A 21,627-nucleotide genomic window follows, 5' to 3' on the forward strand; every position below is an offset into this window, starting at 1 on the left:
CTCTGCCGAAGATTAGAGCCTTGCAAAGGGACTGCACTCAATTCATCTGGGGGGGCAAGAAACCCCGCTTCTCCCAGGCACTCCTCATGGCCCCGCGGGATCGTGGAGGGCTGGGGTGCCCGAATCTGGTGGACTATTATTGGCCTGCCCACTTGCGGTTTGTCATCGAGTGGGGTATTAGACGGAGTGAGAAGGGGTGGCTACACCTGGACCGGGCGGTCACGGGCCGCACGATCTGGAACCTCGCTTGGACCCATAGGGCGGGAAGGGCCCCTAGTGCTTATCTGGCGATTCCCACTAGAACGGTCCTGGACGTGTGGGACAAGGTGGCGGTGCGAAAGGGCCTTACGACTTTCCCCTCACCTCACACCCCCATAGAGGATAACCCGTGGTTTCCGCCGGCTAACCATACTACCGCCTTTCGCAGGTGGACACGAGAAAACTGCAAAGTCCTTACGGATCTCTTTGACGGAAGCTCCCTTAAGTCCTTTGGCCATTGTAGAGAGGAGTTCCGTCTTCCCCCGGAGGCTGAATTACAGTTTCTGCAGTTGCGCCACTGGGCCCTGTCAGATGCGATGTACCCGGGGGCCTCTCGGGCCTTCACCCCATTCGAGAGGCTGGCACGCTCCGGTGCGGGCTCGAAGGGCCTTATATCAAAAATTTATCGGATTCTACAACATCCTTCCGCACCCCCTGCACACCCGTATCAGCGTCGTTGGCAGGAGACTCTAGGGGCTGATATTGATCAGGCGCAGTGGACCCGCCTCTGGAGGGATGTTCCTAAGGTGTACTGCAGTGTGCCGCAACAGGAAAATGCGTACAAGGTGATGACGCTGTGGTACTACACGCCCCAACGCCTGCACAAGATGTTTCCCTCTGTATCGCCCGGTTGTTGGAGATGCAATCATGTGCCAGGCGACTTCATGCACATTTGGTGGACATGCCCGGTAATCGCTATCTTTTGGAAGGAGGTGTTGAGCCACATTCGGGGGGTGCTGGGATTTCCCCTGCCTGATGCTGCTGGCACGATACTACTGGGACTTAAGCCTGTTGATCTGCTGGCCCTGACCCGTAGTGATTGGACCTTGGCGATGCAAATGTTGGGTGCCGCTAGACAACTTATCGCTCTGTACTGGAAGAAGGTGGAGGCCCCCCCTCTAGCTGTATGGTTCGGCAGACTTTGGCAGGTCGTTACTATGGAACTACTCTCGGCCAGGCTGCAGTCTCGCGCGACCCGCTTTGAAAAGGTTTGGAGGCCACTAGTAGCTTACCTTTGCAGGAGCGAATACGCTAGGAATATGCCCCCTTCGCTGCGAGCATTGCAACTGGTGGAAGATGCGGCGCTGCCCTATACTCCTCGCACCCTGTGACGCCCCCAATGCAGCGGCTGTCTCCTCTGCCTCTTCCCTACTCCTCCCCTGCTCTTCTTCTCTTCTCCTTCTCACCTCTGCTTTACTCTTTTGACGGCCTTCTCTTGGGCCTCTGGTTGACTGTTGGGCCCCTGGGGCTGGTTACTTGTTTCTGTTTGAAATGTTTGTACTTGCCCGCTCCGAGGGAAGGTCTGTAAGGCGGGGTATCACTGAGATGTGCCGGGCAGCGCTTCTTGGCCCCCTTCATGGTTGACTTCGTGGGATCTTGCTGGCCGTTGATGTGCAGATCGGCGAGTGTGTTTGGACGTTTCGATTTATGCAATCTTTGCACCACGAATTCTTTCACGCGGCCGGCCCCATGAGGGTTGTAGGCTTATCGCTGTGTCACTGTGACCCTTTTCTTATGTGTGTCTCGAACTGAGGCTTAATAAACAGAAGTTGAAATAAAGTCAAAGCATTAAAAAAAAAAAAAAAAAAAAAAAATGACCAAGGTACCACTTTTTCCGGATCTGCGCTGCTGGCGCGGAAAAAAAAAGAACTGACGTCAGCACGCGGAGGCGGCGTCTAAGTACTCCGACGACATCATCACGGCGCCCACGACGCCGACGACGGACGCGGAGCCGCAGACGACGCCTACCGACGCGCAAGGGTACTGCTATGCAAAAATTTCCGGATCCAGTCTGACGCCTGGGCTTATTCTAAGGTAAGGAATCTAATACTTACCTGTTTCTTTCAGATACCTTCTTTTTGGTGAATTGAGGTTTCTTATTTTAGTGAACGTGTTGATCGTCTTTGGACTTCACGCGTTCTTCCTTGTTTTCTGACCGTCCTCTTCTTTCGGATTTCTGTGATGAAGTCTGAAAGGTACGAGAGGAACGTGCATCAGTATCTTGTAATCTATCAGGTTTTCTCGAATTATTCCAATTCCTGAGGTCATACCTCCTTTCAGATGGCTCTGTCTGAGGAGACCTACCCTTGGAATGAGAATGCTTCTCTTTAGAAGTTTGTATGCTATTTTCCCACTTCTTTTTAGGAGGAGTAGGAGTGTTTTTAATAAAGACCTTTTCAGGACTTTCAGACAGTTGGGGTTTCACTGGTTTCCCACCCAAACTGTCTCTGCCTAATTCTTCTTAGGATTTTTCAATTATTCTGGCCAGTTCTTGTGGTTGCTCAGTTACATCAAATTCCCTTAACTTTTGGCGGATCGCCACGGACGCTGCTTCATCTTTAATATTAGCTAATATTATTGTCGAGACCTCTTTGGACTCTTTTCAGTAATTTCATACCTAGATTTAAAGCAGGCTCTGCCCCATATTCATTTTGAATCTGTTTCAGGACATCCGGTATTACCGCCATAGACAGAACACCATGTGTTGTAGTGTATGTCGTAGCAAAGACTGTACCCCAAGTGTGGCAGTCCTCCAGATGTGGTGCAATCCCCATTGGTAAACAGATTGTTAAAATTCTGTGTTTCTCATAAGGGGTAGTATTAGGAAATACTGCCTCAATTTGAGTAATTTTTTGAGCTATCCAGAATGGAATTCGTTTTGCGGGTAGTTTACCAACGACCAAATGTAGAGTCTGTGGTGTAATTTTATTTGTGTTCCCCTGGTGAGGGGTTGCTGTGGAATCATTATTGCTGGTTGGACTGTAAGAGTCGGCATGACGCATGACATATTGAACCAATTGCCTATAGATTTTGATTAGCTCTTTGAGTTGAGCTCGTAGTTCCACATCTGTCATTTCATTAATTTCAGGATGTGGGGTATAGCAGGCTAAAACCGGTCATGTTGCTCCTGGTCTACCTAGTGGACCGAGCCTGGTAATGTGATGTATATGTTTTAGGGCGCCTTTAAACCAGAGCTCATGCTCCTGGTATGTTAGTGGAATGTCAATGTCCTCGAAGGGAATGTATTCCGTTGGTGGTTCATCTTCTTTGTAGAAGTGAAACACATTTGTTACTGGATTTGCTTCAGGGAAGATTATCCATGAGTAGAATACCTCTGTCTAGCAATATTCATGTGCCTCTATCACAAAAACTGCCCTACCACCTCTTGCTGATAGGCCGTTTTTTATAAGTTTTATAGTGATGGGTCTCCTTAAATTCAGAGGAATGATTATAACATCCTCGTCGGTTTCTTGGAAACCTGAAAAGTTAAGAGCTGCATCGGCTGGATCAGCCGCAGCTCCACTGGCCCCGGGAAGTACTTTGTCTGCCATTTTGTTGACTGAACGTTTGCAAAGCTAGTTTCAAGGAAACAAAGATAAGGTGCACAATATTTTGGAACACTGTATCCTTCAACGTTGAACAAACCAAAAACTAATACATAAGATTTTTCGTTCTAATCAGCTATGGCGGATATTATCCTTTTACCCACTCCAGACGTCTATTGGAGTATTATGGAAAAAAGGGGTCTCTGAGAAATGCACGACTGAGTTACTTTAGCATGTAGTGTTAAATTAGTGCCTTATCAAACGTTGGGCGCCATGTAGTGTAGTTACTATATTCCCAATAGGCTCTGCGCATTGGAATAATATATCCTATAGATATGACGTAGGACTTATGTCAGCAAGTCTCTATTGAACATACTAAACTTAATTGTGAGTGCCAGCTAGCTCAGAGGTCACTAGAAACTTTCTCGAATTCACAAGAAGGGATTCGTTTCTGACAACCGCATAAACATGACAACGTTGTTTCCCTAGGACTATCTTCAGAGTCGTGGAAACAATAGATAAGTATTTCACTCCAAGACAGGTGAACTGCTACAATCGTTAGGCAGAATGCAAAGTATAATGCGTACAGCGAGAATAGTATTATAAAATAATACTGTAATAGCATTGTATGGTTTCTAACCCATATAAAAATACATACATAAATAACACAGGCTAAAATACTCCAATGGTGTTTTTAAAATACGCCTACCCCAATGTACCTAACCTAGGTCTAGTACGAGTGAAGAAGTATGAATGGTCTTTAGTATAGGTTTTGATTTGCCAAGAATCTACCAAAGGTTTCTCTAGGTTTTAATCAGCTCCATACCTTGGAATGAAGGACGTCTGGTATCTCTGTGTCAGGACTTGATTTCCAAACACCCCGCAAGGAGAGTCAGAAACACTGGAGCTGAATTTCTCAGCAGAGGAGGGCAACTTCCTGATCAGTGCGTCAGCTGGAGAGTCGGCTTCCTTCGGCATTTGCTGTAGTGAGCTGCGTCGGGCAAGTAGGTCGTCAAACTGCACCGAACCACCATGCTTTGCCATAGCAAGTAAAGGTATATTTATACCTTGAAGGTGTTTAGGAATGCCATATTTGACGTAAAGTTGGGCATATGAACATCATGAATGAACCCCTAGGGAATAGTTGTTCATTGTAAAGTAACTGAGTTCTTGGAGAAATCAATATTCAAGCAAGGGGAAGTCCCTAACGGCTTAAGCTGGTTTTCCAAGAAATCGTTGTGACGTTTGGTGAACGGATGGAAGTAGCCATGCCTGTATTTGGGCGCATGGGCTATGCCTAAATAAGGGCTTGATTTCTATGCCTATATAAGGGCAACGTGAATTGGGAAAATCCATTCGGAATCTAAAACGCCATACAACAACAGTGCTTTTACAAACCGGAGGTTTCTGCATTGGAAACAACAGGGCATCCAACCTCGAAACAGCACCCTGCACCCGGCCGCCCTAGTGCCGCTGAGGGTACACCTTTGATGCTAATTTGCTTCCCCATTTGCCCTGAGCTCCCACAACCCTGTGGCCTGCTAGCCAGCAGCCATCAACCGGAGACCCCCTGTCCTCCATAGAATAACACTGGGCCTCAACACTCTGTACCTGGCCGCCCAAGTGCCGCTGAGAGTGCATCACTGACCCTGCGGAACCCCTGAGTCTAACCCCAGAATATTAACTCCTACAGTCGATAGCTTAACTTTCAACCGATAACTGGTTTTTCCTCCATAGGATAACATTGACAATTTTCTCCCAAAAAGTTCCTAAGTGTGAAGTTTTGAAACCTAAAAATATTCTTGAAAAATTGCATTAATAACCAAAACGTATTTACTTACCTGGTTGCAGGAAATGTCCCAGTGCTGAATCTAGGTATCCAGCACTGAGTTAGAAAAGTAAAGTAAAAAGTAACTTACCTGCAATTTACTGAAAAAGCCTATTAATTTCAATGTACTGTATTTGCTAAGTATTGCAATCTACTGCATCCCCTGTAAATCAAACAAAGTACAATTCCTATTGCATTTTCAAACTGTTCTACATTCAGCAACTTATTACTGTATTAATGCTTACCTGTGCCAGGCTTGCTTGGTTCAAAAAATAAAACAACAGTATATTTTTTTATACAAAAACAATTGGCCTAGAGTTCAGTTCTTGAGTGTGTGAATTCATTAAGCATGGGCGTAAAATCCGTTCCGCTCGCGGAATTTGCGGATTTTCGGTAAATTCGCGATCCGCGAACTTTCGCGAATTTGCTGAAAATTCGTAAATTCGCACGCAGCAGATTTTTTTTGCTTGGTCGCGCTTGACAAATACAATATTGCGGCGCGCGGCGTTCACTTACCGTCATTCAGCGTTTGAAAAGTTGTTTTTCTCCATGTTTGCGTGTGCTGCGCCATTTTGGATCTTGCTGCGTGATCCCGCGGGAGTTTGTCGACCGCGATTATGTCATCGGGCCCGCCACCTCGCACAGCGAGATTTTGTTAACGCGAGAACGTCATAAAGGCTCACGATCACGCATCGCGGGAGTAAGCAATTGCGAACACGTAGATGCGGCGGGCATCAACAATCTCGCACTCGCGAAATTGCAAAATTTGCAATTCTGCACAAGAAATCCACCAGCAAGCAGCATAAACCTTCTGAAAATGATGATTTTTATCAGAATAACTCCTAAGGTTGACATTTGCCTGCACTTTTTTTTGCAAGGAGTCCATTTTGGGGGGAGGGGGTGGGAGGAAGGAAGTGCCCCACAGTCTCCAACTTCCTGTTCCTGTCCAGCAGGCTCCTCCCAGGGCTTTCTTCATGTGCTGGTCACTTTCATTTGGATCTTGACCTGGAAGGATTACTTTTTGTGGATGCTGCTGGATATTTGGATTTGAGGCCTTTTTGACTTTCTTTGGATCACTTTTGGATTAGAAATCAACTTTCACAAGTAAGTTTGTTTTGGGTATTACAGTTGCTGCAACTACAATTTTGGAACTTTTTCAGAACATTAAATAAAATATATTGTGGGTAGCCACAGTATCCAGTAGGACCAGGGTTAGTTATGGGTGCATGATACAACTGTTTTGTTGAATTTAAACATCATTGAGGGCATGGATGGCCTGGGATTGTGCTGAATTTTGTGGGTTTTTTCGATTTTTTTGGGCTGCTGTTGGGGCCTTTTGCCCTGGGGTAGTGAGTGGTGCATGGACTGAGTCTGTCTGTGGGGTCTCTTTAATGTAAACATCATGGAGGGCATGGATGGCATTGGATTGTGGTGATTTTTGTGTTTTTTTTCGTTTTTTGGGGGGTGTACTGTTGATGGGGACTGGCCATGTGGGTGGTGGCCATTTTGAGTGCTGGTACAGGCAGGCCCTGGCCATGTGTTTGGGGTGCAAGGGGCCATTTTGAAGACAGGCAGTGTTCTGAGGCCTGCACCCATTTTGTCTAGCTTTCATCCATTATGCCCAGGGGTAGTGAGTGGTGCATGGGCCTAGTCTTTCTGTGGGGTGTCTTCTTGAATTTAAACATCATTGTTGAGGGCAGGGATGGCATGGGATTGTGCTGATTTTTGTGTGTTTTTCGATTTTTGGGGCTGCTGTTGAGGCCTTTTGCCCAGGGGTAGTGAGTGGTGCATTGACTGAGTCTGTCTGTGGGGTCTCTTTAATGTAAACATCATGGAGGGCATGGATGGCATTGGATTGTGGTGATTTATGTGTGTTTTTCGTTTTTTTGGGGTGTACTGTTGATGGGGACTGGCCATGTGGGTGGTGGCCATTTTGAGTGCTGGACTGGTACAGGCAGGCCCTGGCCATGTGCTTGAGGTGCAAGGGGCCATTTTGAAGACAGGCAGTGTTCTGAGGCCTGCACCCATTTTGCCTAGCTTTCATCCATTATGCCCAGGGGTAGTGAGTGGTGCATGGGCCTAGTCTTTCTGTGGGGTGTCTTCTTGAATTTAAACATCATTGAGGGCATGGATGGCCTGGGATTGTGCTGATTTTTGTGTGTTTTTCGATTTTTGGGGCTGCTGTTGAGGCCTTTTGCCCAGGGTTGAGTGGTGCATTGACTGAGTCTGTCTGTGGGGTCTCTTTAATGTAAACATCATGGAGGGCATGGATGGCATTGGATTGTGGTGATTTTTGTGTGTTTTTCGTTTTTTTGGGGTGTACTGTTGATGGGGACTGGCCATGTGGGTGGTGGCCATTTTGAGTGCTGGACTGGTACAGGCAGGCCCTGGCCATGTGCTTGGGGTGGAAGGGGCCATTTTGAAGGCAGGCAGTGTTCTGAGGCCTGCACCCATTTTGCCTAGCTTTCATCCATTATGCCCAGGGGTAGTGAGTGGTGCATGGGCCTAGTCTTTCTGTGGGGTATCTTCTTGAATTTAAACATCATTGAGGGCATGGATGGCCTGGGATTGTGCTGATTTGTGTGTGTTTTTCGATTTTTGGGGCTGCTGTTGCGGCCTTTTGCCCAGGGGTAGTGAGTGGTGCATTGAGTGAGTCTGTCTGCGGGGTCTCTTTAATGTAAACATCATGGAGGGCATGGATGGCATTGGATTGTGGTGATTTTTTGTGTGTTTTTCTTTTTTTTGGGGTGTACTGTTGATGGGGACTGGCCATGTGGGTGGTGGCCATTTTGAGTGCTGGACTGGTACAGGCAGGCCCTGGCCATGTGCTTGGGGTGCAAGGGGCCATTTTGAAGACAGGCAGTGTTCTGAGGCCTGCACCCATTTTGCCTAGCTTTCATCCATTGTGCCCAGGGGTAGTGAGTGGTGCATGGGCCTAGTCTTTCTGTGGGGTGTCTTCTTGAATTTAAACATCATTGTTGAGGGCATGGATGGCATGGGATTGTGCTGATTTTTATGTGTTTTTCGACTTTTTGGGGTGTATAACTGATGTTCCTCTGTCTTCCATTGCTTTTAGGTACACAAGAGAACCACCAGTGCCAGGAAGAAGTCCTGTAGCGGTGTGTGTGCAGCATAACGTCATGCGACGTCACGTGTGGCCACAGACAAGACAACTCTGCAACTCGTGCAACTGCGGCCTGCTGTTCTGACCTCTGAAGAAGATGGCCCCAAAAAAAGTTCCCCGTAGCTCCTCTAGCAAGAAAGTTGGCAGTAAGGAGCAGAAGAAGCAAGTGGCGCCACATACCAAGGAGACTGGTGTGCCGACCGCCACATTTTTGGGGGAAAAAAAAAGTGCGCCTGCAGCAGCAGCGGGGTCTGCTGGGGACCAAGCTGCTGGGAGCAGCACCCCCGCTCCATTGGGCTCTGTGCCACCACCACCACGCCAACTTAGGTCCAAGCCCTTGAGTGCTTTAGAGGCCGCCAGTATAGTTGTTCAATCACCATCGACCAGTGATGTTGGCTCATCGCAAGAAAGTAGCAGCAATGTCCCTCAATCAACACAGGTTGTTGTAACTGATCTGACGAGTGTTCAACAAACACAGCCGCAACAACAACCACCTGTGCAAGTAGTACAAGCCCAAGTACATGTGGAAGGAGAGGCAGCGCAAGGAGATGCGCAAGCAGAGGTGCATGGAGCGGCACAAGTGCCCACAATAGTTGTTCCTCCCGAAGTAGGGGCACATCAGGAAATCGACATTCAAGCCGAGGTATCACATGAGGAAGCCACTCCTCCTGATGATTCATTGTCTTCCAGATACCCAACAAGGAAAAGATCAAGGATGGTGTCTACTTCTTCTTCAAGCCCCCTTCTTTCTGATGATATGGATGAAAATTGGGAACCACCAGTGCTGCCTGAGAGTGAGGCACACCATGATCTGACAAAGGTAGCTAAGCGTAAAAGGAAGGTCCCCGAAAGTCTCAGAGTTATGGAGTGTGATGATGACGCTGAAGAAGAAGTGGCGTATACTCCTGCTGATGAAGACTCTCCTGACGACGACGCAGTCATCATAGGCGTCACTCCAGCCTCAGCGGGCATGCAGCAAACAGACATTTTTACCCTATCCCGAAATGCTGCTGAGCGTGATGATGGCGACGTGACAACGGGACCACCACAAATGCAGTTAACTAGTACACCACCACCTACCGCTTCCATATTTTCTCGCCAGAAGGTACCTCCATCCACCTCCACCTCAATTAGTGGTGATGCAAGTGCACAACGTAGTAAAGTTCGGCAACACACATCCTCCACTTCATCTGGCATTAGCAGCATGACCAGCAGTATCGCCTCCTCCGCCCCCCACAGACATTTGAAGTCCGCAGTTTGGGACTTCTTTAGTGTTTGCCCAAAAAGGGAAAACATAGCCATTTGTAGCATTTGTAAGCTTGCAGTTAGTCGTGGTAAGCTTGGTACCAACTATGGTACCGGAGGCCAGAGAGGTCATCTTAAGAGACAGCACCTTGTCCAATGGCTTGCGCACCTAAAGAAGATCAAGGAAGCCCGAATTGGAAGTCAACAAACTGTATCCGTTGATGTTTCATCTGATGATGACGAGGAGGAAGAAGCGTCAAACATTTCTTCACCTACACCCAGTACCCCTGTCAGCAGCACACCCCCTGTGCGCCACACTAATATTGTGGGAGAGAGTGAGACACCAATGCGAAAAATTTCATCATCACCGAGCGCAACTGGGTCGAAGAAGTCATCATCTTCCCGTAAAAAAATGGTCCAGCCCACCATTAGAAGCATGTTGTTTTCAGATGCGCCATTTGAACGCAACCACCCAATGGTGTGTCTGTATAACACTAAGCTGGCTAAAATGCTAGCGCTGGACCTTCTCCCTTTTTCTTTTGTGGAAGGGGTTGGTTTTCTTGAATTAGTGGCAACGCTCTGCCTTAAATGGAAGGTTCCTAGCCGGTACTATTTTGCCAGAGTTGCGGTTCCAGCACTACATGCAGATGTGCTGGAGGCGATTGGGGCAGCTTTGAGGAAGAGTGCTGTTCACACTATACATCTGACAATGGACATGTGGACCAGTGGCGCAGGCACTGAATACATGTGCATCACTGGACACTGGGTCTCTTTTTCAGGAGTTACAGCAAAGCTAAGGGCAGGTGTTGACACGGACAACGTTTTTAAAGCTGCTCGGAAACATGCAACACTAGCCATGTTTGGCATGGAGACAACTCATACAGCACAAAACATTTTGCAGGAGTTTAACACAAAGGTCTTGAAATGGCTGTCCCCCAAAAAACACAGGATTGGTTATGTTTCTACGGATAATGGCGCCAATGTAGTTAAGGCCATGGATAAGGGTCACTATTTCAGAGTGCCGTGTTTGGCGCACGGTATAAACCTGGTTGTTAAAAAATTCTTGAGTGAAGAAAGTCCAGTGTGCGAGGTACTGACCACCTGCCGAAGAATGTGCACACATTTCAGCCATTCTTTTAAGGCCCGGAAGCATCTGAGGGGCCTGCTACATGAACGTCGACTGCCAGTGAAAGCACTCATCCAGGAGGTGGCAACACGTTGGAACTCAACCTTCTACATGCTTGAGCGTCTGTATGAGCAGTTTATGGTACTCGATCAGTATTTCCTTACACTGGGTACAGCTGCGAAGGACCTGAGGTTACATGGGGAGCAATGGGAGCTAGTTAAAAGCCTGACAGACATGCTTCGTCCTTTTGAGGTCTTCACGCGTGCAGTCAGCAGGGAGGACTGTAGTTTGGGAAAAGCTATCCCATTGTTGCGCATGCTAGAGCACCAACTGAAGGAGGTGTCTTCTACGTTGCAAAAAGATGAAGAAAAGCAAGAAGCTTTTCATTTGGCGGAGAAATTATTACAGCGCCTACTTTGCGATGAACGTCTTCAAAAGATCAACACAGAACAGCATTACATTTGTGCTTCTATTCTGTATCCACGCTACAAAAAGGCACTGGCAGCCAGAGCATTGTTTGCTTTTGGTGACGAAGAAGTTTCAAAGTACAAACGTTGGCTAGGTCTGTCAGCCATGAGGTTTGAAAGAGAACGGCAGGAAATTGAAGGAAAAGGCAGTACATCAGCATCAGAAGGCCATCCGGAGCCCAAAGAATCCACTCCTGCACCTGTGGCTGTGGCAGAAGTGACCTCTCAGCCGTTAAAGACACCAGCAACCGGATCATCTGCACCAGACACAACAGGAACATTGTGTGAAGAAGACAATTGGCTAACTCAGCTTGGGTTTGCTTCTGAAAAGGTCCCAGCAAAAAGTAGGCAAAGTGGAGGAACCCTGCAGAACCTTGAGTCGATGGTGCAGGACTATCTGAATGACCCAACAGAGGTCTATATTCATGATGACCCATTGGCGTATTGGCATGGGAAAAGAGAATTGTGGCCAGAGATCACCAACCTGGCTATAAATTACTTGTCTTGCCCACTCGCAAGCGTGTCTTCTGAACGTGTTTTCAGTGCTGCTGGTGGCATTGTAACTTGCAAAAGGACCTGCCTCCCGCCGAAAAATGTGGAGAGGTTAACAATGATCAAGATGAATCAGCACCTCATACCACCAGATTACAAAGTACGAGAATACACGCCGGAAGAAGACGAGGAGGACACCAACTTAGATGAGGGAATTTCTTCTCTGTTAGGTGACCTACTCCCGCCTGAATTCGCAGAGTATGAGGACGAACTCTGCTTCCCTGACACCGAGCCCTGAAAATGAGCCAATGAATCAATAACTTTCTTTTTCGTCCTTATTCACTTTTATTCCTGTGTGTATGTCTTTCTTTGTTTTGCAAAGTCAATATAAATAAAAAATGTAATCACCTAATCAATCACAAAAAGAAGCCCATCAGCAGAACTGTCTTCACTTATGTGTTTATTGATTTGAAGGTGCCGCTGTCTGCATTCCTCAGGTTCACAGGTTCACAAGAACATGCTCCTCTATCCTCCTCCTCCAGACTCCTATTTCCCTCAAAGCAGATGGCTGGATTACGCCCAATGCAGGAATACTCTGCACTTGTGGGGGTGTTCTACTTCTTTGCGGGTGAGTTGACGGCTCTGGGGCCATTGCTGGGAAGGTCTAATAAAGGATAAAAGTGGTTTGGACAAAATCTGAGCAAAAAAGGTTTTTGCCTTTTTGCTCACTATCATGTTTTCGGTGGCCTGTTTGGGGGGTTCCTGGTGTTTGGGGGTGGGTTTTGGGGTCTGGGAGCACTGCTGGGTATGGATAGTTTTGATAGCAAGAGGTTTGAAGTAAATCCATGGAGGCAGAGGGGAGTTAGGGCCTAGCTGCAGAGCGCGCGCGGAGTGATTTTGGAAATTTCCCCAAAAATGACAAAGTCCCCATTTTTGTACTTTTGCTTTTTGGCTGTTTGGGGGTCTTCTACTTGTTTTCGCCTGGGTTGACGGCTCTGGGGCCATTGCTGGGAAGCTCTAATACCGGATAAAACTGGTTTGGACAAAATCTGAGCAAAAAAAGTTTTTGCCTTTTTGCTCACTATCATGTTTTCGGTGGCCTGTTTGGGGGGGTTCCTGGTGTTTGTGGGTGGGTTTTGGGGTCTGGTAGCAACGCTGGCACAGTCTAATTTTGATTGCATTTGTTTTCCAGGACATCCATGGTGGAAAAGTAGAGTTATGACCTTGCTGCACAGCGCGTTTGGACAGCATTGAAAGAAGTATGAGATTTTCCATTTTTGCTTTTTGCCTCTTTGGGGGTGTTGTGCTTTTTTGCGGGTGGGTTGGCGGGTCTTGGGGCATTGCTGGGAAGGTGTAATACCGGATAAAATTGTTTTGGAGAAAATCCATGAGGAAAAGCGTTTTTGCATTTTCCGACATTTCGCTCACTACAGCGTTTTTGGGGGCCGGTTTGGGGGGCTTCCTGGTGTTTGTGGGTGGGTTTCGGGGTCTGGAAGCACTGCTGGGTATGAATAGTTTTGATAGCAAGAGGTTTGAAGTAAATCCATGGAGGCAGAGGGGAGTTAGGGCCTAGCTGCAGAGCGTGCGCGGAGTGATTTTGGAAATTTCCCCAAAAATGACAAAGTCCCCATTTTTGTACTTTTGCTTTTTGGCTGTTTGGGGGTCTTCTACTTGTTTTCGCCTGGGTTGACGGCTCTGGGGCCATTGCTGGGAAGCTCTAATACCAGATAAAACTGGTTTGGACAAAATCCGTGAGGAAAAAGTTTTTGCTTTTTCTGACATTTTGCTCAATGTAGTGTTTTCGGGGGCCGGTTTGGGGGGCTTCCTGGTGTTTGTGGGTGGGTTTCGGGGTCTGGGAGCACTGCTGGGTATAGATAGTTTTGATAGCAAGAGGTTTGAAGTAAATCCATGGAGGCAGAGGGGAGTTAGGGCCTAGCTGCTGAGCGCGCGCGGAGTGATTTTGAATATTTCCCCAAAAATGACCCCATATTTGTACTTTTGCTTTTTGGCTGTTTGGGGGTCTTCTACTTGCTTTCGCCTGGGTTGACGGCTCTGGGGCCATTGCTGGGAAGCTCTAATACCGGATAAAACTGGTTTGGACAAAATCCATGAGGAAAAAGTTTTAGCTTTTTCTGACATTTTGCTCAATGTAGCCTTTTCGGGGGCCGGTTTGGGGGGCTTCCTGGTGTTTGTGGGTGGGTTTCGGGGTCTGGGAGCACTGCTGGGTATGGATAGTTTTGATACCAAGAGGTTTGAAGTAAATCCATGGAGGCAGAGGGGAGTTAGGGCCTAGCTGCAGAGCGCGCGTGGAGTGATTTTGAAAATTTCCCCAAAAATGACTACGTCCCCATTTTTGTACTTTCGCTTTTTGGCTGTTTGGGGGTCTTCTACTTGTTTTCGCCTGGGTTGACGGCTCTGGGGCCATTGCTGGGAAGCTCTAATACCCGCTAAAACTGGTTTGGACAAAATCGGAGGCGAAAACTTTTTTGCGTTTTTGCTGACTTGCTTGTCTTTGAGGTGCTCTTTGGGGGCGTTCCGGGTGTTTGTGGGTGGGTTTTGTGGTCTGGGAGCACTGCTGGCACAGTCTAATTTTGATTGCATTTGTTTTTCAGGAAATCCATGGTGGGAAACGGGAGTTATGGCCTAGCTGCACAGCGCGTTTGGACAGAATTGAAAGAAGGCCCAAAAATATTGTAAGTATGAGATTTGCCATTTTTGCTTTTTGGCTGTTTGGGGGTGTTGTGCTTTTTTGCGGGTGGGTTGGCGGGTCTTGGGGCATTGCTGGGAAGGTCTAATACCGGATAAAACTGGTTTGGACAAAATCTGAGCAAAAAAAGTTTTTGCCTTTTTGCTCACTATCATGTTTTCGGTGGCCTGTTTGGGGGGGTTCCTGGTGTTTGTGGGTGGGTTTTGGGGTCTGGTAGCAACGCTGGCACAGTCTAATTTTGATTGCATTTGTTTTCCAGGACATCCATGGTGGAAAAGTAGAGTTATGACCTTGCTGCACAGCGCGTTTGGACAGCATTGAAAGAAGTATGAGATTTTCCATTTTTGCTTTTTGCCTCTTTGGGGGTGTTGTGCTTTTTTGCGGGTGGGTTGGCGGGTCTTGGGGCATTGCTGGGAAGGTGTAATACCGGATAAAATTGTTTTGGAGAAAATCCATGAGGAAAAGCGTTTTTGCATTTTCCGACATTTCGCTCACTACAGTGTTTTTGGGGGCCGGTTTGGGGGGCTTCCTGGTGTTTGTGGGTGGGTTTCGGGGTCTGGAAGCACTGCTGGGTATGAATAGTTTTGATAGCAAGAGGTTTGAAGTAAATCCATGGAGGCAGAGGGGAGTTAGGGCCTAGCTGCAGAGCGCGCGCGGAGTGATTTTGAAAATTTCCCCAAAAATGACTACGTCCCCATTTTTGTACTTTCGCTTTTTGGCTGTTTGGGGGTCTTCTACTTGTTTTCGCCTGGGTTGACGGCTCTGGGGCCATTGCTGGGAAGCTCTAATACCCGCTAAAACTGGTTTGGACAAAATCGGAGGCGAAAACTTTTTTGCGTTTTTGCTGACTTGCTTGTCTTTGAGGTGCTCTTTGGGGGCGTTCCGGGTGTTTGTGGGTGGGTTTTGTGGTCTGGGAGCACTGCTGGCACAGTCTAATTTTGATTGCATTTGTTTTTCAGGAAATCCATGGTGGGAAACGGGAGTTATGGCCTAGCTGCACAGCGCGTTTGGACAGAATTGAAAGAAGGCCCAAAAATATTGTAAGTATGAGATTTGCCATTTTTGCTTTTTGGCTGTTTGGGGGTGTTGTGCTTTTTTGCGGGTGGGTTGGCGGGTCTTGGGGCATTGCTGGGAAGGTCTAATACCGGATAAAAGTGGTTTGGACAAAATCCATGCTGAAAAGCCTTTTGCATTTTTTGTAACTTAGGGTTCGTTAGGGTTAGCACTAGCAGCAGTATTCCATGTGTTTGGGGGTGTTCTAGATTTTTGCAACTGGGCTCTGGGGTCTTACAGCACTCGTGGGAATGTGTAATCTTGGTTGCAACTAGTGGTTTGAAGAAAATCCATGGTGGGAAAGGGTGGATTTTGCCTAGTGAAAGAAAGCGTTTGCCACTATTCTTAACTTAGGGCTCATTAGGGTTAGCACTATTGTATTGCATGTGTTTGGGCGGGGGTTATTTTTCGACTGGGTGGGGTCTTGGAAAACTTGTTGTAATGTCTAATCGTTTGAACATAATCCATGGTGGGAAAGGGGGGTTTTGGACATACTTTCTGAGTGCGTTTTGACACGATTTTAAATTAGGCTTCTGTGAGGTAGCAGCAGTATTCTGCACGTTTTTGGGAAGGTAATGTGGGGTGTTCTAGATTTTGGGGATTGTCATCTCTGAAAGTGACAGTATAATTTTTGCACTACACAGCGTGCCTTACATATTTTTTTCTCCGAGGTGTCTTTAACACTTACTGTTGTATTTTTCCATCATCAATTACAGGCAGGCTTTTACCCTGTGCCATCGATGTACTATTCAGGCGTACAATTAGCGATCCGCAAATCCGCATCAGGCAGGCAGTGGACACTGGACTGTTTGTCTGGTCACCAAGATTGATCGACGGAGCATCCGATGGAATGAAGGAGTACCGCGAGTAAGAGGAATGGCTGGATGCATCGACTTCACAAATTCAACGGGACCACGACAAAAAACAGTAACAGAATCCAAAATTCTCCTTATCTTTTCAATGATATTCTTGTGACCTTGAACTTACTTCTACGAGTGTGACTCTGTGCGTTTGTTTGATCTCTGCTAATTCATCCCTCCAGCTATTTGATACGTCTTTGCTATGTTTAACACTAATTTAATGTTCTAAGTGTTTATTGTCTGAGGGCAGAGAGGCAAGTGAAATTGCGTAATGACTGCAGCCCTGTACTGCCAAGTTTGCTAACTTGTTCCTTCGTAGTTACTAGTAAGTTGCAGTAAGTAGTAGTACTACTTTTCAGTAAGCTAACCATCCATTTACCAACAAACAACTTCTCGCATGCAGTAGTGCACTTTCTTTATGCCCCTTTAAAGGTTTATCGATATCTTCAAATCCAAAGATTTGATTATCTTCATTTGTTGTTTTACTGACCATGTTGTGTTTTTTTTCCTCTCTACCAAACTTTCCCAAAAAAAAAACCCCATTCCCATCCAATTTTCAAACCCTAACCCTCTTTCCCCGGGCTGTGTGGTATTTCATTGATGTGTGACTGACAACAACAATGAATTCCACACACTTGCTGGGGAGGATATGTTCAAAGCAACCAGAAGTTCATGTGCGCCATCCTGGATTGATAATAAGAACATCCTCCTCCTACAGGACGTGAACAATGTAATGCTTAATGCTTACCTTACGTTGGAACTGCTTAGGCTACAATTTAGGGCACTGTTCTGTACCGTACTATCTATTGTACTGTTTCTAATGCTACGCTCAGGCCACTCAATGTTTAATTTCCTCTTTTTTTCATATGGTGACTGCCAGTGTGTACCACTACTGCTACCAGCACAACAATGATATTGCATCCGTCGAGGATTCAAGTCAACAACCAACCTTATTCACCAACCGTGATTCGCAAATCACAGGTAAGATAAGCATATAGAATAATGGGCTAGGACTAAGTTTGGAGGAGAGCAGAGACTAACAGTACTACTAGTAAAGTACACTAGTAAGGCTACTGAATTGACTCGGTTACTTGCATTTTGGTACATTTATGACAAGATGTTTCATTCATGCTGGTAAGTTTGAAAAACCAAACGTACAGTAACCACCGCCAACCCCCACACAAAATAATATTAGCGCGTATACTGTGTTTTTGAATGAAAAATATAATTATTGAGAAATATAAATTATGGATGTTGTTGTCGTCACAAAAATAGAATTACCCCAACTCACCCCCCTCCCTAAGCAAACCAATGTCCAAAAATCAAAAAGTACCCTTTCCCAAAAACCCAATTCCCACCCCCCCAACAGTCTTTAAAAAAGGGACAAGGGACAGTCACTTCCTCCGGTGGCGTTTAAGTTTAGAGAGCTGGTGCTGCATGTCCTGCAGCTCTTTGCGGAGGTCCCGGACCTGGCGCTCCAGGTAGTCCACTCGCTTTCGGAGGCGGCGCTGGCGTACCATCCAGGCTCTGGGGGGTGCAGCTGGTGTTTTTGCTGCTGTGCGGCGGCGGCGGGAGGCTGTCGGGCCACGGCTCCGTTTGGCTAGAGGCTTGTGGCTGGTGGACCCGGGGGCAGTGGAGGAGGATGTGGAGGTTGTTGTTGTAGTTTCCTCCTCATGCTCCCGAGCCCACAACCGTCGATACTCGACACAAATAGCCTCCAGCTTTCGGGCCCTGGCCGGGACAGCCATCTCCTTACGGGTGAGCTTTTTGGGAGTAGCATCTATGAAAAAGGAAAGAAAAATACTGTAGCCAATAGTCTTTAACATAAAGTCAAAATAATTCAACAGAAAGTTGACACTCAGTAACACCAGCATAAGTAACACCAGCAAGTAGCAAACACAGTATAACATTTTTAAGATAACGGACCAGGTTTTTTGTGATTGTCGATCCACAACTGGCGCCTCCCGTATGTGACATTATTTATAATTTCTAACCACTATTTTGAGGGTGCCCCAGATAGGAGGAAGAACCTACATTTCCAATTAGGACCAAGATCAAATATAATTGATACAGCAGGTATCTGTGCACACGTCGCTTTTTACAGAGTAAATGCTGTTGGTAATCAAACAACACAACCAGACAAAAATGTGGAAGTAGTTTTGATAGAAGTTTTTCTTCAATTCAGATTTTATCCACCACGCCCAGCCAACACGTGTTTCGTCAGGGCTAGTAGCCCGCGACTTCATCAGGGCTCCCGCGGGCAGCGGTTCCAAAGCTATTGCCACAATGGCTAGGTGCTCTCAGCCGATTCTAATTCCGACCTGGCTACTGGGTAGTGTCGAGGTTCTAGCTGATTCGTCTCAGCCGTCCGTGTGATGGTTAATACCAAAGATGCGACACACCATAGGAGTATCCGTGTGAGCGGCAGGTTAAGAAGACGTACTGCTTTCCAGCGTCTCCGCGTGTAAATGCGGAAGTCATTTACAGTTTACACGCGGAGACGCTGTAAAGCTGAGACGGCTGAGACGAATCAGCGAGAACCTCGACACTACCCGGTAGCCGGGTCGGAATTGGAAGCGGTTGAGAGCACCTAGCCATTGTGGCAATAGCTTTGGAACCGCTGCCCGCGGGAGCCCTGATGAAGTCGCGGGCTACAAGCCCTGACGAAACACGTGTTGGCTGACCGTGGTGGATAAAATCTGAATTGAAGAAACACTTCTATCAAGACTACTTCCACATTGTTTGTCTATTGGTTGTGTTTGATTACCTACAGCATTTACTCTGTAAAAGGTGATGTGTGCACAGATACCTGTTGTAACAGTATAACATTTTGGCATGTATCTTTCCGCCGTCTTTGTAAGCCTGTGACATTACTGGGAGTTTCAGGAATTCCACTAGCAGCACTATGGGTGGACTCACTACTACTTACATAGTCAGAGAGTATTCAAAAAAGGCCTTTTTTTAAAACTTTTTTTCTTTTGGGTTGCAAAAGAAATCACTGGTACGTGAACTTGTGCTCGCCGCCATAATGGCAGCTCACTCTGCTTTCACCCAAGAAATACAGACACAGGCCATGATGATGCAGACTCGCAGTACTTTAAGCAGTACATGCAAGTGGGGATCTGAATGTCTTAATTTTCTATAGGGGTGGCACTGCCACTGGCCATACTTCTTCCACTCAGCGTCTGCTCTACTACATCATACACCTCTGCTATCGACGAGGAGGATAAAGAAGATAACATCCAGGCTTCGAAAGTACGTCTATGATTCTTCTTGATGTCTCAAATGTACCAACATTTATTTTTTTCAAAAACCAACTAACACCCTTTTCATTATATTTTGGAAAGCGCTGTCTTCTTATGTTGAATTGCATTCAACAAAACCATTCTTTACAGTCATAAATATTAAGACTCGTTCGTCCTTCGTTTCACCCTTCTTTAACTTTTCGTTCTTCACACCCCTAAACTTAATCTGATATGACTTGGCTTCACAAATCACAATAAAAATTGGCCAGCTGAGTTGAAGTGAAATAGAGGGGGCCATTGGTTACCAGAGAAGTACCGCAGCTAATGCTATTAACAGTCAAGGTTGACTGTCTTCTACGTGATAGTCCAAAAAGTAGTTCTAAATTAGTAAATGTTCTTGACAGTACAGTGTACTTATACTAGTGTACTGTGTACTACTGTACAGTACATCATACACTCCTTTGCGAGGCTACTCAAAAATATTTCAATAAGTAAGGAGTATAATACCTTACCACCGTCCGCCGCCGCTGAGTCTTCCCCCCCAGCTCCTCCTGTTGGCGCCGCCCCATCCTGAGTGGACCCCTCCGCACTGCTGGCCCCGGCACTGGTTGTCATCTGTGCCGCGTCAGATGTTGTGACGTCTAGGAAAAACATGTCATATTTTCAGATGCCATACACAACCCCCTATTTTGTCTTGTAACGGAAGAAAATGTTACATAACACATTTTTTTTATAACTGGGATTGAAAAAAAAAACTTTTTGGGAAGGGTGTTAACCTTTTATATGCTTATTCCATTAAATGCTACACTTGTTCTTATGACAACTGATGAATGCTTGCTTAACTGGCACCATTTTTCTCATTACAGAAATAAGATTACATTGCCCTTCTGCCAGACAATTCTCCAACTACTAGTAAGTCATCACCAGCAGTACTGTGTTTTCATTTCTTAATTGAAAATAAAACTTTAAAGCTAACAAACACTGTGTGGTTTTTGTTTACGAGTGAGTGAGCGGAAAGGTTTGAACTACTGCACTTGGCAGTCATGTTTCAGTGACTCAGATAGGCCGGGACTCGGAGGTAGTCTCTCTTCTTCTGTTCTTCTGGGTCGTAAAAATCATTGGTCAGACATTCTAGATAGTCTGTCAGGGGATTGGGGGTTCAACTTCTGTTCGGACTGAGGTATGTCGAAAGACGAACTGCACCAATCATCTTGTCCATACTTCTTTGTGTGCAGAATAGTCCCTGAAACACTAGCGGTATGGGATGTGCTCCTCTCAATTCAAAAAGGACACTGCTACCGTTTAGTTGGTGTAAACAATTACATTTTGTTGTTGCAAATTGTCAAAGCACTTACATTAAGAAGACTGGAATAGACAGCAAGGGCAACCCAGAGGACTACACTCAGTGCCTAGAGCTATTGCTGTATCAGAGTTTTGTTTCACACCGTTTGCCGAATGGGCAAGCTTAGCTACCTACACAGACCGACTCATAATTGTAAATAGTAGTAGCACAGAGAGTGATGGTAAAGGCAGGCTAAGAATGTAGAAAGTAGTCTACATGAGAAGAAGATCCAAGACTATTTTGTAAAACATAGAATTATTAGGAACCAGTTTATAATAAATAGGGGCTGTAAAAGTTAGGGAAGTATAAGTATTAAGATAACAATAAGACAACTTACTGGGGCCAGCAGAAGAGCCTGGAAGGGACTGCTCCTGTCCAACTTCTGCCACCGGAGTCTCTGTCGCCGTCGCCTTGCCCCTGGGAGTTTCTGCTGGTGATCATGAAATAAAGAAACACAACATGGATGATTGTTTTTTGGGAAATATTTGATTTCTTTGTACTCAATCTAAAATTATGTCGGGGAAACAAATTAACATCAATTGCATCTGATCTGG

The 21,627-nt window shown here is 46.3% G+C and overlaps 1 long non-coding RNA gene across 1 annotated transcript in view; it reads left to right on the plus strand.

Moving 5' to 3' along the window:
• The window catches only part of LOC144785508 (uncharacterized), a 221,778-nt gene extending 200,564 nt beyond the window's left edge, over positions 1 to 21,214 (plus strand). Inside the window, exon 5 of the long non-coding RNA XR_013601936.1 lies at positions 20,598 to 21,214. This is a non-coding gene — a long non-coding RNA (uncharacterized LOC144785508). The remainder of the gene's footprint in view (positions 1 to 20,597) is intronic.
• Positions 21,215 to 21,627: the final 413 nt, after the last annotated feature.

The sequence above is a fragment of the Lissotriton helveticus genome, chromosome 10 (assembly GCF_964261635.1).
Source record: "Lissotriton helveticus chromosome 10, aLisHel1.1, whole genome shotgun sequence".
Lineage (NCBI taxonomy): Eukaryota > Metazoa > Chordata > Amphibia > Caudata > Salamandridae > Lissotriton > Lissotriton helveticus.